We start from the raw sequence: 18,435 nt of genomic DNA, 5'->3' as shown, positions 1-18,435 counted from the left end.
GGGCAACATGGCAGAGCCCTACAGGGGCCTGGCATGGAGGAACATAGGTCCCTCCCGAAATGAGTGTGCCCGCCGATCGGCAGCACTCAGCCCGTTGAGCACAGAGAATCGCCGCGGGGCCGCGCCACTGCGATTGGCGCCGATTCTCCGGTCGGCGGAGAATCGGCGGCCCAGCGTCGGAGCAGCGTGGTGGGATTCTGGCGCTACCCTGGCGATTCTCTGACCCGGTGCGGGCTCGGGGAATCCCGGCCATTATTGCATCAGGCCACCTCTCCGGTTTGGGCCTTCTCGGGGTGGGTGGGTGGGTGGGGGGGGGGGGGGGGGGGGGGGGGGGGGGGGGGGTGAAAGTGATGAGACAATTAAAATTCACAATTAATCTGCACCAGTAGCGAAGCAAAATGGCAGCCCTGAGCTCCCTGTCCATGAAAACGGAATGCAACATCTGAGTATTGACTGCTGGGCTTTGAAGGACGTTGTATCTAGTAGCCTGGCTGAGGACTGTGCAGTAGTAAAGAGGCTGAATACTAATGGTGACAGGTGATTTAAAATCAAGCTCCCTTGATTTGAACGCGATGTTGTGTGACTACGTCCACATCCACAGGATGATTGCTTCTAAGTTTTAAATTAGCAAAGGCATTTGCTTTCTTAATGCTGTACTTGCTCATTTCAGAGTCATCGGTTTCTGGGCAGGTGCTGAGATTGAGTGGCCCTTGTAGCATTCCTGACAGTGCAGCATTACGTGGGGCAGTGCATATAGATAGTTGGCTCGATTTAGTAATTACTAATCACTTGTGTAATGTCAGCGCATTTTGTAACACTGATTTACTATTTCTATGCAGGGGGCATTGAACTGAAGATTAAAGTTGACGTGCATTTTTGTTTTTGCCGGTGCTGGAATGACACGGTCAATAAACTTCAGCTCACAAGCTGGGCTGAGCAGCAAGTTACAAATTCCAGATAGAAGACACATTTTGAGGCATTAATTGCCAAGACCTCGTACCCCACGCACAATTTCACACATCGTAATTTTCCAGGCTAATACCTGATGTTCTGTTGGGTCTATCAGGATGCTTTGAGAACGTAGTGTTAACAAAGAACATCAAGCTGAGTTATTGAACAAAGCTGATTTATTTACACTACTAAATTAAAGATTTAGTAAACAAGGAATAAGTTATTAAATAAACTATACGCTATCGCTTACAACAGAACTCTATGCTATACATCTAATCTATCTCATGCCTAACAACCTTCTCCCAGAATCCCAGTAGTCACATGATATTTATACGACTGCTCCTTATTTCCATCTGGTGGCGGGAAGTATTATTATCGTATTGTTAACTCTTTTTATTCCTTCCAAGACACATGTTGTTACAGAGGCCAAATGTAACAGTCTGATCTAAATATGGTGAGGAGGCATTAAGACACCCTCCTCCTTTCTTTCCTTGGGAGAGCTCTCATCTCGTGCCTCCACTCTCTGAGTGCCACCTATGTGGGGTATATAACCTTGCTGCATGCGATTCCAGGGAGAAGAATTTGACGTGATTTTCCTTCATCCACATGGGAGTGGGGGCCTGGAATTCACTGCCTGAAAGGGCGAAATCCTGATCAATTCTCAGTCACAGATGGTTGGATTTGCACTGAAGCAGCTACAGGGTATTGAACCAAGAGCTGGAAAATGGGACGAAGGTGAGCACACCTTTTAAGCCAACACAGACAGAATGGGCTGAATGGTCTTCTTCAGTGCCATAGCTGCACCATAGACTCTCAATGTATCTACGTTTCTACAGTTGGGAACATTCCCAGTGATGCAGGTCGCTCCTTGATGCTGTATGTTCACGTCTGTGGACCTAATTCCATCACGTATGTCCATAGCATCCAAAACCGAAAGACAAGCGAACCTTAAAGAAAATCGTTGTAGACAAGCACAACATCGAAGACACAATACAGCAAAGCTCTTGAAGGACAGTCGGAAAGAAGCAATAGGCTGAGCTGATAAAACGTTCAGTGTGAAAGAAAGTCCGGAAGACCACGGTGGTCCGACAATAACTGACATCGCAGCTTTTACACATAAACAAATGTCTCAGTGTAATCCTCGCTCTGTGCTGATCTCAATCGGTGTGGCAACAAAAGGACACTTAGATTAGCTTCAGACATTTGAGTTTAGGATGGAGAGTAATCAGTCAGCATTCTGACGCTTGATTTTTATCTAGTGAACCATCCACAGCATAAATTGATATCTTTAGAAGAGATGATTAAACATTTGCAGAAGAGGTAAGAGAAAATCAAACGTAAACAAAGCAGCAGCAATCACATAGATTACAAACCAAACCCCTTTCCCCACCCCACCACCAAACCCCTCTCCCCACCCCACCACCAAACCCCTCTCCCCACCCCACCACCATCTCAAATAAACACACACAGATATATGTGCACATATCACTACAAATTCCTGAATAGATCATTTATTGGCGGCACAGTAATGCAGTGATTAGCACTGTTGCTTCACAGCTCCAGGGACCCGGGTTTGATTCCCGGCTTAGGTCACTGTCTGTGCGGAGTCTGCACGATCTCCCCGTGTCTGCGTGGGTTTCCTCCGGGTGCTCCGGTTTAACTCCCACAAAAGACGTGTTGTTAGGTAATTTGGACATTCTGAATTCTCCCTCAGTGTATCTGAACAGGCGCCAGAATGCGGCGACTAGGGGGCGGGATTCTCCCGTACCCGGTGGGGCGGGGGGTCCGGGCAGGACAGAGTGGCGTGAACCACTCCGGCGTCGGGCAGCCCCAAAGATGCGGAATCCTTCGCACCTTCAGGGGCTAGGTCTGCCCGGAGTGGTTAGCGCCCCGCCAGCCGGCGGGGTAGGGGCCTGGCACCATGTCAACCGGCGCTGAAGGGTCTCCGCCGGCCGGCGCGAGTCGCGCATGTGCGGGAGCGCCAGCGCATGCTGGCGTCATGCCCACGCATGCGCACAGGGATTCACTTCTGCATCGGCCATCGCGGAGGACCACAATGGCCGAGGCGGAAGGAATAGAGTGCCCCCACGGCACAGACCCGCCCGCGGATCGGTGGGCCCTGGCCGCGGGCCAGGCCACTTGGGGGCACCTCCCGGGGCCAGATGCCCCCACGACCCCCCAGGAACCCCGGAGCCCGCCCGCGCCGCTAGGTCCCGCCAGTAAGGGACCTACTCTGATTTACGCCGACGGGACCGGCTACAGGCGGGCGGGACTTAGGCTCATCGCGGTGATTCAGGCGGCCCCGGCGCCCATTGAGTCGCGCCGGACACCACCGGGCTGGTTTTTGGGGGGTGGGAGAATTGGGAGGATGGCAGGGGCCGGATTCACGCCGACCCTCGGCGATTCTCCCACCCGCCGGGGGGGTCAGAGAATCCCACCCAGGGTTTTTCACAGTAACTTCACTGGAGTGTTAATGTAAGCCTACTTGTGAAAATAAAGATTACTTTACTTTAACATTATCACCAAAGCTTGTCCACCATCTACAAGCGACAAGCCAGGAGTGTAATGGAATACTCCCCACTTGTCTGTATTGGTGCAGCCGCGACAACTCTCAAGAAACTTGACACCATCCAGGACAAAGCAGCCCGCATGATTGGCGTCCCATCCACAAACATCCACTCCCTCCACCGCCAGTGCACAGTCAAAGCTGTGTACCATCTACAAGATGCACTGCAGGACCTTGTCCTTAGATGGCACCTTCCTAACACATGACATTTACCATTTAGAAAGACAAGGGAAGCAGACACATGATAACACCACCACCTGGAAGTTCTCCTCCAGGTCACTCACCGTACTGACTTGCAAATAAATCACCATTTATCACTGTCGCTGGGTCAACATTGTGGAACTCCCTCCCTAACAGCACTGTGGGTGCACCTACACCACATGGACTGCAGCGGTTCAAGAAAGCAGCTCACCACCACCTTCTCAAGGGCAATTAGGGATGGGCAACAAATGCTGGCCTAGCCAATAACGTCCACATCCCATAAATGAATAATAGATATTACATAGAATGTGTAGCACAGAAACAGACCCCACCCTGCTACATGAAGCACCTGCATAATCAACAATTCCTTTTGCCCTCATATGTCTCTCTAGCTTTCCTTTTCATGCATCAATATGACAGTGTTCAATCAGTGCTCTTTCCGAGTGGGGATTCTTTCCGAGTGGGGATTCTTCCCACGGGGAGAATCATTTCAAGATAAACACCAATTTCCAAACTTGGGCCTGCAGGAACAGGAATAGAAACAGGAACGAGTCTAGTCCATTCGAAGATAATGGCCTGTCGGCACTGGCCCCGCAGTGACAGTGAAGGAGGAGTACTTTATCTGGAACAGTGGGTAACCTTCTATCAGGAGCAGGTATAAAACGCCTGAATAGAGGTAGCAGAGAGAGCTAACCCAGTTCCAACATTTCCATTGGTCACGGGGCCAAATGACTCGAAGAAATTCAGAACTCTGGGGAAATCTCCCTGGTAGAACTGACCCAGTTTGTCTCTTCTCAATGTATGGCTCGAACCGTTTACTGTCAATTCAGTTATATCTCAATGAGGCCGTATGTAAAACACTCAAAAAACATTTCAACTCTTCCACACACGTGTCCGTTTTGCTGCAAGGGAGAATTTGCCGCTTTCAATTAAATATTCGTCTTAATGACAAAGAGTCATCCAGACTTGAAACGTTAGCTCTCTTTTCTCTCCACAGATACTGTCAGACCTGTTGAGATTGTCCAGTATTTTCTGTTTTTGTTGTAGGTGAAACCGAATATCCTTCCAAATCCGAATCCCAATACCTGTACATTTTGTCATTACTCACAGCAAAGGCCACACACAATTACTATTGCTGGAAAAGATCCAGTCATTAAAAGTCACTGGCAGATCTGCCACCACCCTGGAACCTCATTGAAGTGTTTGATCAAGGAGACAGCTTCACTCTGGGTGGAATTTTCCTTTTGTTTTGGAGTGTGGCAGCGGGTGGGAAAAGCGGTGTCAAAGCCATTGGCTCCAAAGGCAGCTCTCTCCGCCGTATTGCTCGGGACTTGTAAAGAATTATTGAAGAGGTGAGTCCCACGACGTCACGCTGGTAACATCTCACTGAGCTGAGCTGAGCTCGTTGTCATAATATCCACTCATGTATATCATGAGATGCAGACAGGCAGTGATTGACACACAGGATAACCAATGAACACACACGACACAGAACAACCAATCACCAGACAGGACACCACCACTATAAAGCCCACAGGGCATCAAGACTCTGCCTCTCTAACAGGACACAGCTACTGAGGTAGTCAGAGTGCACAGGCCAATGAACATCATCACCATGTGGTGGAGAGCTAGTCTGGTCAAGCCAGTAGGAGGTTATCAGTTAGGTTAATAGAGTGTCAACCCACAGCAGATTATGTACAGCAATCAACAGGTTCAATAAAACAGTGTTGGACTGCATGGATTTCCTCCGGGTGCTCCGGTTTCCTCCCACAAGTCCCGAAAGACGTGCTGTTAGGTGAATTGGACATTCTGAATTCTCCTTCTGTGTACCTGAAAAGGCGCCAGAATGTGACGACTCGGGGTTTTCCACAGTAACTTCATTGCAGTGTTAATATAAACCTGCTTGTGACATTCATATAGATTATATAAAAAGATTAGTAAAGTGTGCCCAAAATGGGACTCTGTTTCTTCTTATTAAATCGCGCCCCTTGTGTATTTTTGAATGGGAAGCTTTAATTAGATGACACTCTGCTATCTGCTGTATGATGTGCAGCACATAGAATTCTGCATTCAGTGAAGAAGAAAACTACGTCCAGGACCCACTCTGAGACTCCATTACTCTCTTGTTTGATTGGGTGAGGCTGGAGATTGTTTGGTATTTGTCAGTGCTAACCAGCGTGCCTGTGTGAAGAAATCGGACTCATGTATACTGGAAACTTGCTGCACTGAACTACAGCATGTAGTTTCGAAGAGTGAGGGGCGACTTGATTGAAGTGTCAAGATCTTGAATGGTCTTGACAAGGTGGATGTGGAAAGGATGTTTCCTATTGTGGGTGAGCCCAGAACTACAGGGCACTGTTTTAAAATTAGGCATCACCCTTTTAGGGCAGAGATGAGGAGACTTTTTCTCTGAGAGGGTTGCACAACTTTGCAGCTCCCTGCCTCAGAAGGCAGTGGAAGCGGGAATCGCTGTATATTTTTTAAGGCGGAGGTAAATGGATTCTTGTTGGGCAAGGGAATCGAAGGATATCAGGGGTAGATCGGGAATGTGGAAGTCAACGCAAAGAAGTCAACCATGTTCTTATTGAATGGCACAGCAGGCTCGATCAAAGGGCCTACTTTTGCTTCTATTTCGTATGGTCATATTTGAAAGGGTTTATGGGTAAATAACCTCCCAATACTGCAGTGAAGCTAAATCTGCCATGATTCAACTTTGTTTCTTTGATGAGGAAGATGATTTCCACAGGGAAAAGCATGATTATTGCAAAGTGCAATGATGTGTAACTTGGTCTGTTGAGCAACAATGTAGAATGATGGAATGCTGAACCTTGATTATCCAATTGAACTGCACGGCCTGATTCAAAAATGTGCAGCTTTTACGCAGGCTGCTCATCTGCACTATCTCGATGTGTGCCCTTAGTTCATTTAACAGACAGTATCTTGTACACTGATTATGCTTCATTCCACTGGAAGATACCCAGCACAGTGAAACATTCCTAGTCAGCTTCAAATAGCCTCTGGGGAGAGAGAAACTTTGCAAATAAACTGTGATGATATTAGTTACAACAGCAAAAGCAGAATAAAGTTTTAAAAAATAAATTGAAGGAGCCTCACCTGGGGCTGCAGAAAGTATGTTGGCCCAAATTGTGTGGACAGCAGTGAAGGGTCAGCCCTTGTCATTCACCTTGAGTAACGCTGTCCGTATAGTGTTAGCCAGCCCGAGAGGGAGGCGAGAGGAGACTTCTTCTTTTCTGGTATCTGGTATGATCTTGAAATTGGTGCAAACCAGCACCTGGAAACAAGGCAGACAGTTGGGAGGCTGCTCCGCCAATCCAATTGAAGAATTTTTCCAGCCAGCTAAGCAGGAATTAAAATGTTTTGTACATTTCAATCACTGTACAGAAAACAAAATAAAGTCAGGATACACACACGAGACAAAGGAGAAAGTGAGACAACGGGACAGATATAAATGTCAAAAAACAAACTTACAAAGAATATGGGGTGCGTCGCGCTGACCACGCCGGGCCCAGTGACGCTGATTCTTTCTGCGGAATTTACAAGTGCTCGGCATTTTGTATGCTTTATTACCCACCCAATGGACTTGTGTGTCTCACAGCATTTTATTTTCTGTACTGCACCTGGTGCAAGAGCTCATTAGGTGTAGCTAGAAACTGATATATCATGAAACACCTCGAAGAGCACACAACTCTAATAGACATAGACAAGGTCCACAGGCATCAAACCTAATGTAGGGATCGAATGTCCCATCCAAAAGCTGCTTTCTCTGTGGCTCAGCATCCTAATATATTCCTGCAAGATTGATATCTGACACAAAGTACATTTTTTTAAACCACCCCCACCCCTTTCCCCTTTCTCAAGACTACCGACAAGTCCATTCTTGTGTGTGAGTCTGTCACAAAGCATGTATTCTTCACATTCAATATTCATCAATACGCACACACTTTTCAGCAGAGTCACCGAATATCAGTCCAAAGAACAAGCAAAACTTATTTTTCTGTTGTGTTTCTCTCAGTGATGTGACCATTATTTGAATGTTGTATCTCTGGGATCGGCCAGCTCAACACAGCAAGGGAATCAAACCAGAAACCATGTGGGTTACGTGACCTAACATGCTGCGAATCAAGTGCCGGTATTTTTTTGGATAACTATTGGGCATAAAATCTGGAGAGGGGAAATTCATCTCTTCCCAGTTATTTCTGACCAGCCTCATGAAACATTCTTGCATGCCTTAATGGAGACCCCCTGTTTTAGACAACATTGCAAATAGAACATAGAACATAGAACGATACAGCGCAGTACAGGCCCTTCGGCCCTCGATGTTGCACCGACATGGAAAAAAAAACTAAAGGCCATCTAACCTACACTATGCCCTTATCATCCATATGCTTATCCAATAAACTTTTAAATGCCCTCAATGTTGGCGAGTTCACTACTGTTGCAGGTAGGGCATTCCATGGCCTCACCACTCTTTGTGTAAAAAACCCACCTCTGACCTCTGTCCTATATCTATTACCCCTCAATTTAAGGCTATGTCCCCTCGTGCTAGCCACCCCCATCCGCGGGAGAAGGCTCTCGCTGTCCCCCCTCTCTAACCCTCTGATCATTTTGTATGCCTCTATTAAGTCACCTCTTAACCTTCTTCTCTCTAACGAAAACAACCTCAAGTCCATCAGCCTTTCCTCATAAGATTTTCCCTCCATACCAGGCAACATCCTGGTAAATCTCCTCTGCACCCGTTCCAAAGCTTCCACGTCCTTCCTATAATGAGGCGACCAGAACTGTACGCAATACTCCAAATGCGGCCGTACCAGAGTTTTGTACAACTGCAACACAACCTCATGGCTCCGGAACTCAATCCCTCTACCAATAAAGGCCAACACACCATAGGCCTTCTTCACAACCCTATCAATCTGGGTGGCAACTTTCAGGGATCTATGTACATGGACACCGAGATCCCTCTGCTCATCCACACTACCAAGAATTTTACCATTAGCCAAATATTCCGCATTCCTGTTATTCTTTCCAAAGTGAATCACCTCACACTTCTCCACATTAAACTCCATTTGCCACCTCTCAGCCCAGCTCTGCAGCTTATCTATGTCCCTCTGTAACCTGCAACATCCTTCCACACTGTCTACAACTCCACCGACTTTAGTGTCGTCTGCAAATTTACTCACCCATCCTTCTGCACCCTCCTCTAGGTCATTTATAAAAATGACAAACAGCAATGGCCCCAGAACAGATCCTTGTGGTACGCCACTCGTAACTGAACTCCATTCTGAACATTTCCCATCAACTACCACTCTCTGTCTTCTTTCAACTAGCCAATTTCTGATCCACAAATAATGGCAACCATTAGAATCATAGAGACACCATGAGGGCAAAAGAAAAGGCAAAGTGTTGTTGAATAGCGGAGTTATTCTCGGTACTGCACGCGCCATGAAATAACCTGGCAAACGTGTCCGAAACAGCACTTTACCGGGCACCAGGTGAATCCGGTCAACACATATTTAGATAATTATAATGGCGCCAGGCCTCACGTGTCCGGTAACTCTGGCAAGGTTTTTCTCCCGGCCCAAAGGCCGTCTTTGACCTCTCCCGGGATTCAACCATTTCCTCCCAACTCCAAGTCAGGTGCGACAAGGTCGTTGAATCGTGAATGTGGCCGAAATAACTTTTAAAGATAATAATCTTTATTAGTATCACAAGTAGGCTTAGATTAACACTGCGGTGAAGTTAGATCAATAGGAGTAAGATTGTAAATGGGGAAAAAAATGAAATAGGAAGGGAAGATGTCGGAAATGCACAGCACTACAAAGGGAACAATAAATTAACATTTCAGGCTTTGAGAATAACCTTTTCACTTGTCCATGAAGGATAAGGGGATCTCACAAAATACCACTTAAAGTTGTCTGCAGGGTGCTTCAATCATTGAAATGCCTTCACAGAGAGATTTTCTCACTCAATAGTTAACCAATAAACATTATAAGTGTAGCACGAAAGGTTAACATGAGTTACTTTCATTAAGGCAGCAGTGATATCCGATTTCTTTTTATAATTACTTATATAACTCACATATGCTCTGTTTTTCCAACTAGATTTTGTCAGTTGTATTGATCTCGGGATGTGACGTTCAGTCTGCAGTATCATTGCCTCAAGAGCCCCATTTCCCCCTCGCTCTGCTTCTCTCTTTCTCCCCTTGGGTGCAGTCAGGTCACGGGATCCTTCACGGGGTTTCTACCTTAAACTTGGCAGATGACATTTTGGGGAACGTCCAAACACATGTACATCTTCAATAGTTCAAACCGAACAAATGGGCGAGTAACGTCCTGAAGAGCACTCTTGGCAGCCTGCCTGTGATCTTCGTTACGACTTCTGACAAGGTTTCTTGCTGCCAGCTCAAGCTCAGATGGTTTTCCCTGTTATAATACATTTTCTGCAGCAGCTCAGTAGTAGCTACTGTTGCAAGAATGTGTTTTTTTTCCCAAAGTAAAAGATGTATCTAATGCCTTCTTTTCCTGACTAGATTTTAATCCCATTAAGACAATGGAAATGCTAACAGCCAGCTGAGTATACAACTCGAATTCCACCCCCAAGTGGGATGAAAATTAACAGACTCTCAAACCAACACCTCCCTGCACCCCTGAACACCACCCCCCCCAAGCCCGAGGAACATGAAAGACCCCATCTCCTGTTGGCCATACACTATTATCCTTCAAAGGTTTCTGAGACGAGACATCAAAAATCTAATTACCTGCTCTCTAACACACTGATTACAGCAGACATAATAATCTACTTCCTCTGGAATATATAGCCAACAAGACCTTTTAAGAACATTTCACCGAGTCAGGGAGAAATCAGAAAGATATACTGAAAGGCTGCAAGAGTTACTTGTGCGTCTCTCTCCCTCGGAAGTATTGGGCACAGATGTTGCAGAGTAATCATTCTAAGGAGGAAAATCTACTGCAAACAAAGGTCTGTCGGAGATAAAATGTGGACATCTGCTCCATAATACGACACCCGGGAGGACAACTGAACAAAATGGCAGCAATGTGGAATCGCCGCATTGAGACCAGGCAAAGAACAGTGAACCATATATTTCTTTGATTGTTTAACTTCTCCATGAAATGAAAATAAATCTTTAAGTTTGTCCTTGTATTTGTGTTGGCATGCATGCTGGGGGGTCCAGGGAATGTGGATGATCTATGAATGAGGGTTAGTATTTAACCAGTTTGTTAAAAATTCAGGTTGTCGTGTCAATAAACTGATTAATTCTTAAATTTGAACACAGGAAACCTGTCTGGTTAATTATTTATAATCTGGAAGTATACATAATGGGAAACCTACAATACTGGCAGAACAGATTCTTCAGAAATTCATAAAAACCATGTTGCAGCAAGACTTTGAATGGGAAATTAAGAGAACATACCAGGAGCAGCACGAGGCATACCAGAAATTCCGGTGTCAACCTGGTGAAGCTACAACACAGGACTACTTCTTGCCAAACAACATAAGCAGCACGTAATGGACAGTGCTAAGTGATCCCACAACCAACAGATCAGTTCTAATCTCTGCACATCCAGTTTGAATTGTGGTGGACAATTAAACAACTCACTGGAGGAAGAGGCTCCACAAATATCCCCATCCTCAATGGTTGAGGAGACCAGCACATCTTTGCAAAAGACAAGGCTGAAGCATTCGCAATGATCTTCACCCAAAGTGGCGGGTAGACGATCCATTTTGGCCTCCTCCAGAGATCCCCAACATCACAGATGCCAGTTTTCAGCCAATTCAATTCACCCCACGTGATATCACAAAACAGCTGAGGGCATTGGATACTGCAAAGTCTATGGGCCCTGATAATATTCCAGCAATAGTGCTGAAGGCTTGTGCTCCAGAACTTGCCTTGACCTTAGTCAAACTGTTCCAGTGCAACTACAACACTAACATCTACCCAGCAATGTGGAAAATCGCCCAAGTGTGTCCTGTACACAAGAAACAGGACAAATCCAACCCAGCCAATTACTGCCCTGGCAGTCTACTCTCCATCATCAGCAAAGTAATGGAAGGAATCATCATCACTGCTATCAAGCAGCACTTATTTTCTCATTGCTGTACAGTTTGGGTTCTGCCAGGGTCATTCGGCTCCTGACCTCATGACAGCCTTGGTTCAAACATGGACAAAAGAGCTCAACTCTAGAGGTGAGGTGAGAGTGACTGCCCTTGTCATCAAGGCAGCACTTGACCGAGTGAGGCATCAAGGAGCCCTTAGTGTGGTGCTTAGAACTGTACACAATACTCCAGCATTTTTTGGAATCTGCCCTCCGTTGAACCAGGGTAAATCCTCTGGCTTGGTGGTAATGGTAGAGTGGAGTACACCGGGTCATGAGGTTATATACAATTCTGCTGCTGTTGATGGCCCACAGTGCCTCATAGAGTTGCTAGATCAGTTCAAAGTCTATCCCATTTAGCACTGTGGAGGTGCCACACAACATGATGGATGGCATCCTCAAAGTGAATATGGGACTTCGTCTCTACAAGGATTGCGTCGAGATCACTCCTACCGAGTATTTTTTCCCATCCCTAATTGCCCTTCAACCTCGGAGGCCAATTCAGAGGGGTCATTTAAGAGTCAATCAGTATACTATGGAACCAGAGAGAAAATGCTAGAAAATCTCAGCAGGCAGCATCTGTAGGAAGAGAAAAGAGCTAATGTTTCAAGTCCAGATGACCCTTTGTCAAAGCTATGCTATGGATCTGCAGTCAAACCAGGTAAGGATGGCAGATTTCCTTCAATTAATCACAGTTTAATTTAATTCCGGAATTTTGAAGAATTAAAATTTTACCATCTGCTGCCGTGGGATTCGAATCCAGGTCCTGAGAAGATTATACAGGACCTATACTCAACTGACAATACCGTTGTACCACTACCTCCGCTGTAGATTTAAGCAGTTCTGTAGTGTATGAAGAGTTTATCATGTTATCGGGCATAAAACGATGCACATGGATCACTAGCCTGTGGGGATTTCATTATTAGAACTACTTTGCAATTTTTGATAGCTCTTCTCTGACCGAGTAATAAAACACTGTGCTAACCCTGTGCTATTATATTGCTTCACTAAAATAAATTTATCGGTGATTTTCAATCAATAGATCTTCAGCATGCCAAGAGGGTTTGATCATGTCATTAAATTTTAGAGTGAAATCAAGTGACTGTCAATGCTATGTCAGCTTTGAGAAAGTTTGCAGCCTGCTATTCACCATTATATTGTCTCTTTTGTTTGTGTTTGAGCATATAATGGGTAGGATTTGAACTTAAAAAGGAATAATATTCCTACGATAGCTCAGAAGATAAACCCATTGTTCCAACTTTAATCCCTGGTTGCTTTTGCACCATCTATTCCGAGCTGCTGGGGTGACGACAGTTGAATCCAGTAGACTGCTGACACCAGCTGGACTCAAATGTGGAGAATGGTCTCTTGGGCGAAGTTTGCATCCATTGGAGTTGGACATCCCGGCAGGAGTCAGGACCTTTAGAAGTAAGTGGAAAAGTGGAGTTAAAAAATAAATAAACGTGGTAGAATTTCTGTAGGACACCAGCTCTTGCCATAATACCTGTGTGAGATTGACAAACTGAAGAAAGCAGAAACGATCACAAATAATCTTTACCTGGGGCTTTCACCAATTGTCTGCTAAAGCTACTCCCTACTCAAATTCAAAATTACTTCATTGACTGTAAAGCATCTTTGGGTCATTTTAAGGTCATGAAAGGTGATATAGAACCACCATCCTTTCAGCTTTCTTTAATTTTTGGAAAAAATAGAAAATCTCTGCAGAAATTCCAGGTAAATAAATGAAATCTGACCAGAGGTGGACTTTCAATGAAACACACAGAACTGCAGAGTGGAGCCCCGGCCAATGGAGGGGTCCCATACGCAGAGGTGACTGTGGAGGTGGGAACACCATGGGAGCACCAATCAGAGCCTTGGTAGCTCTAAATTTGCTGATAGGTTGAAGAAATTCAAATGAGCCTATCAGCAGACAATACAGAAAGAAAAACTTTGGGCTCTGATTGGTGGACTCCCCTTTAGAGCAGAAAAACAGGTGTTGAGAGTTGACTTAGAACAGTTGAGACACGGATCTGCTGAACATTGAGTCAAGGGGCAAAGCAGCAGCTGGGTTTCGGGCATTCGGTCCAGTGGACAGCCTGAGGCAAAGGTGAGGTCGCCAACCCAACATCGGGGCGTCAGCCTGCGAAGCCTTCAGCCAGGCGAGGAGGAGCAGCGGAGTGACTCTCTACGTGCAGGCCAGGTCTGAGGTGGGCGGGCAACCAACCAAAAAGAATGGTACCAGGGTCCAGGTAGCCAGCCAGCCAGGAGCATACACGGTCATCAAGGCTTGAGGCTCGCCCATGAGAGATGAGCAGAGCAGCAGTCGGGAGTATGAAGAAGGCTGGGCAAGTGCTGGCATCGTCTCTTGGGGAACAGTGGCCAATGGGAGTGGGATGACACAACCAAGGCCAGCCAGGCAGAGCTGTGAGTCAGAGAGCCGGACAAAAACCAACATCTTCTTTCTTTTTCATGTTGAATTTACTGCCTTTTTGGTGTCAGCCGTTTCTCTCCCTGATCTTTTATAGTACCCGGCTCACTTTGACCATCCATTGGCATCAAAGCTTTCCCAAAAATTATTGCCAGCAGCCAGTTACACCGGTAGGTTTTTGGCAGCAAACTCCGGCTCAACCTCACACCAATTCTTTTCCCAATTTCCGAAGACTACTCCCCTACTGAGCTGTGTTTAATTCGTCACTGCTTTCGCTGAAGGAAACTTCACTCGACAGGAGATTCTGAAGAAACTATTCATGAATTGTTGAAATCAGGACAGATCATCCCCAGGCAGTATGAAGAGACACTATGAATCTGACAGCCAAAAACACAGGAAGTTGAAGGTGAGGCAACAGGACAGTTTGACACTTTACTTTAAAAGGTTTAAAGTTTGGAGCTGTGCTCTGACTGCACATTCATCCCCAACAACAACAACCAAAAATGTTTTGGTGAATTGCCTGTTGACTTTGGCCTGCCGATTTCCAGAGACAATAAATCTCCTGAAAACCTTGGCCAGGATGTGGACTCTGAAATGGGAATTAAACTATAAGATGCTGCTCGAGCTCATTGTTCTTCTGCTGCTGAAGTGAGGGAAGAAACCTACCCTGGAGACATTGCCTAATGGCCAAAATCTGTTCCACTGTGCATGATCGACTATTCCGTAATAAATAGACCTGAGAATATGGGTAACACGGAAAATTGGAGAAGAGTTTGAGGTTCGATGCCAAAGGCAGTTCATAAACTTCATGAGCCCTGTTTTCAAAGTATGAAGAGAAATGGGATGTTGAAAATTAGAAATTGGTTGAATATTTCAGAAATCTCTGAGGCAGTCGACTGTTACATTTGCAAATTATTCCATGACCCTAGTAAAGGAAAACAATCATTTGTTGATGGATACTTTTAGTAACTTGAGGGAGCCAGCAGTAAGAGAACAGTACAGTCCTTACTGGGAGAATCAACCACGCCAGACCCTGCTTTAGGCCGGCTTTACGTTTGTTTGTAACAAACTCCAGCTGGGCGGCCTCCATCTCCTGTCTGGGAAGCTCGTAATCCACGAGTCCAAAGGGGAGATGAACAATGGTTTTCCTGTGTCCTCATGGGGGTTATGACAGCACTCTAACTGTTGGAAGAGATATTGCTGATCATGGAGCTTTCAGAAGTCATATTAAGGCTGTGTGTCCATTCATTCAAATATGTAAATTATCTGCAAGAATTGATTCTGTGCTATCAGCTTCATCTACAGCTGCTTCATCAACGACCTGCCTTCCATCGTAAGATCAGAAGTGGGAATGTTTGCCGATGATTGCACAATGCTCAGCAACATTCGCGACTCCTCAGATAATGAAGCAGTCCATGTCCAAATGCAGCAAGACCTGGACAATATCCAAGCTTGGGCTGAGAAATGGTAAGTCATATTCGCATCAGACAATTACCATCTTCTACAAGAGAGGATCTAACCACCACCCCTTGACATTCAATGGCATTACCATTGCTGAATCCACCACAATCAACATCCTGGGGGTTACTATTGATCAGAAACTGAACTGGACCCAGCCACATTAATACTGTGGCTACCAGAGCAGGTCAAAGGCTAGCAATCCTATGGCAAGCAACTCACCATCTAACCCCCCAAAGCCTGTCCACTAGCTACAAGGCATAAGTCAGGAGTGTAATCGAATATTCTCCACTTGCCTGGATGAGTGCAGCTCCAACAACACTGAAGATGCTCAACACCATCCAGGAAAAAGCAGCTTGCTGATTACTCCTCCTTCCACAAACATTCAAACCCTCCAGCACCAATGAACAGCAGCAGTTGTGTGTACCATCGACAAGATGCCCTGCAGTAACTCACCAAGGCTCCTTAGACAGCATCTTCTAAACCTATGACCACAACCATCTAGAAGGACAGACCAGCAGATACCTGGGAACCCCACCACCTGGAGGTTCCCCTCCAAGTCATTCACCACCCTGACTTGGAAATATATCGCCATTCCTTCACTGTCACTGGGGCAACAAGCTGGAACTTCCTCTCTAACAGCACAGTGGGTGTACCTACACCTCAAGGACCTCAGCGGTTCAAGAAAGCAACTCACTACCACCTTCTGAAGGGCAACTAGGGATGGGCAATAAATGCTGGTTTAACCAGTGATGACCACATCCCGTAAATGAAAAGGAGTTTTCTTATTGGAGGAAAGTACGGAGACATGATGTTGTCACAGTCAAACTGCTGTCTTCCTTGGGTTTAAGAGGACACAATGAGTCATCAGTGTCAAATTGAAGAGGTAATATTTTACCCTGCCGTGAATATCTCAGTGAATTTGATGAGTTTCTCAAAGAGCATTTGAAAAGTTATCAATATTGTGACTCAGGGAAGACCAACTTATTGACACACTGAACCTATGATGACTTCATCACTACAATGGCAGAGCGGGCTAGAAACCAATTTACTAATGAAGTCAAAGATACCGAATATTGTTCCATAATAGTTAATTCAACAACAGATGTGAGGCATGTGGACTCGTTAACATGAATTTTAAGATATGTGACCAGTGATGGTGAAGTTGTTGAGCGATTTCTCTGTTTTGTCCATTTACAATCCCACACTTATGAGTGCCTGCAGAAAACTGTTTGGGAAATAATTCCAAATGGACGTTCAGATATCAAAATTTGTCATGGGCAGAGCTTCGATAATTCTGCAAATATAGCAAGAAAATATTCAGGTCTACAAGCAGGACTGAACAATACAAGCCCCCTGTGCTTTATTCATCCCATAATCCAGTCACTTCTTTTTTGTTTTTGTTTTTTATAAATTTAGATTAGCCAATTATTTTTTCCAATTAAGGGGCAATTTAGCGTGGCCAATCCACCTACTCTGCACATCTTTGGGTTGTGGGGGCGAAACCCACTCAGACACAGGGAGAATGTGCAAACTCCACACGGACAGTGACCCAGAGCCGGGATCGAACCTGGGACCTCAGCGCCGTGAGGTGGTTGTGCTAACCACTAGGCCACCGTGCTGCCAATCCAGTCACTTCTTGAATTTTATCTTCAATGCTGCAGCTGAATCATGTGAGGCAGCCGGACAATTCTTGGGCTTGGTTCAAAACTTGTATGCCTCTTTTTCGGTTTCCACACATTGGTGAAATATGCATCAATCATGCTTGGAGTCGGCACAAGGAAAGCCTTTGATGGTAAAAGAATTTGTGACACCAGGTGGTCCGCTCTTGCAGATGCTGTTCTGGCTTTGAGACTGAACTTTGTCAATATAAAGAAATGCTGATCAGCCAGAGCCACAGCAAAATGACCAAAACCATGTGTGAAAGTTGGAGCAAAACCCTTAACAGAGAAGTTTATGAAAGTCTTTACTGTTTTGTGGAATCTTTTATTTCAAAGTTATTATTATTTAATGCTGTCAGCAAATGGCTGCAAAATGTTGATACAACTTAATTCAATGCTTCACAATTGTTAGCCTTAGTTTGAAGTTTTGTCATGGAAGTTATTATGAAAGAAGCACTGAAATTAGCAAAGAACTCAGGTCCCTCTGATGATGCAAACAATCCATAGGAAGTTATCTTTGATGAAACCAGGAACAATTCAATCAGTTTAAAAGGGAAAAATAAGGAAGGTCATCATTGAGACTGTCAATGTTATTTGTGACATAGTAATGGTGCAATTGCAGAGTTGAAGTGAATCCTGGAAGAAGACTGTTGAAATATTTTGTGCGCTATTCAACAAAAAGATTTGCACTGGAATGATAATACTGTAGCTGCGTCAGTAAAAGGTTAATTGAATTCTATTGGGGAGACATAGACACAAGTGAAACAATTCATTAATTTCATCAATAACAATTCTGTTCATCAAGAGAGGACATTTGCTGGTCTGATATAATGGCTGGTGGTCACATGCAGACAGTTATAACCGCCGAATAACCCCCATCCCCCATTGCTCTTTACTAGACTTCAAAAACTCTCTTCTCTTCTGGACAAAGAAGGGAATCCTGCCAGACAGACACCATCCAAGCCATTGATATTAGACTTGGACTGGACACAGTTTCATTGGAGTATTTGCTCTTGCACTGGACTTTTCCTGGCCCAT

This window comes from Scyliorhinus canicula, chromosome 18, assembly GCF_902713615.1.
Source record: "Scyliorhinus canicula chromosome 18, sScyCan1.1, whole genome shotgun sequence".
Lineage (NCBI taxonomy): Eukaryota > Metazoa > Chordata > Chondrichthyes > Carcharhiniformes > Scyliorhinidae > Scyliorhinus > Scyliorhinus canicula.
Note: the sequence above shows the minus strand (reverse complement) of the source record.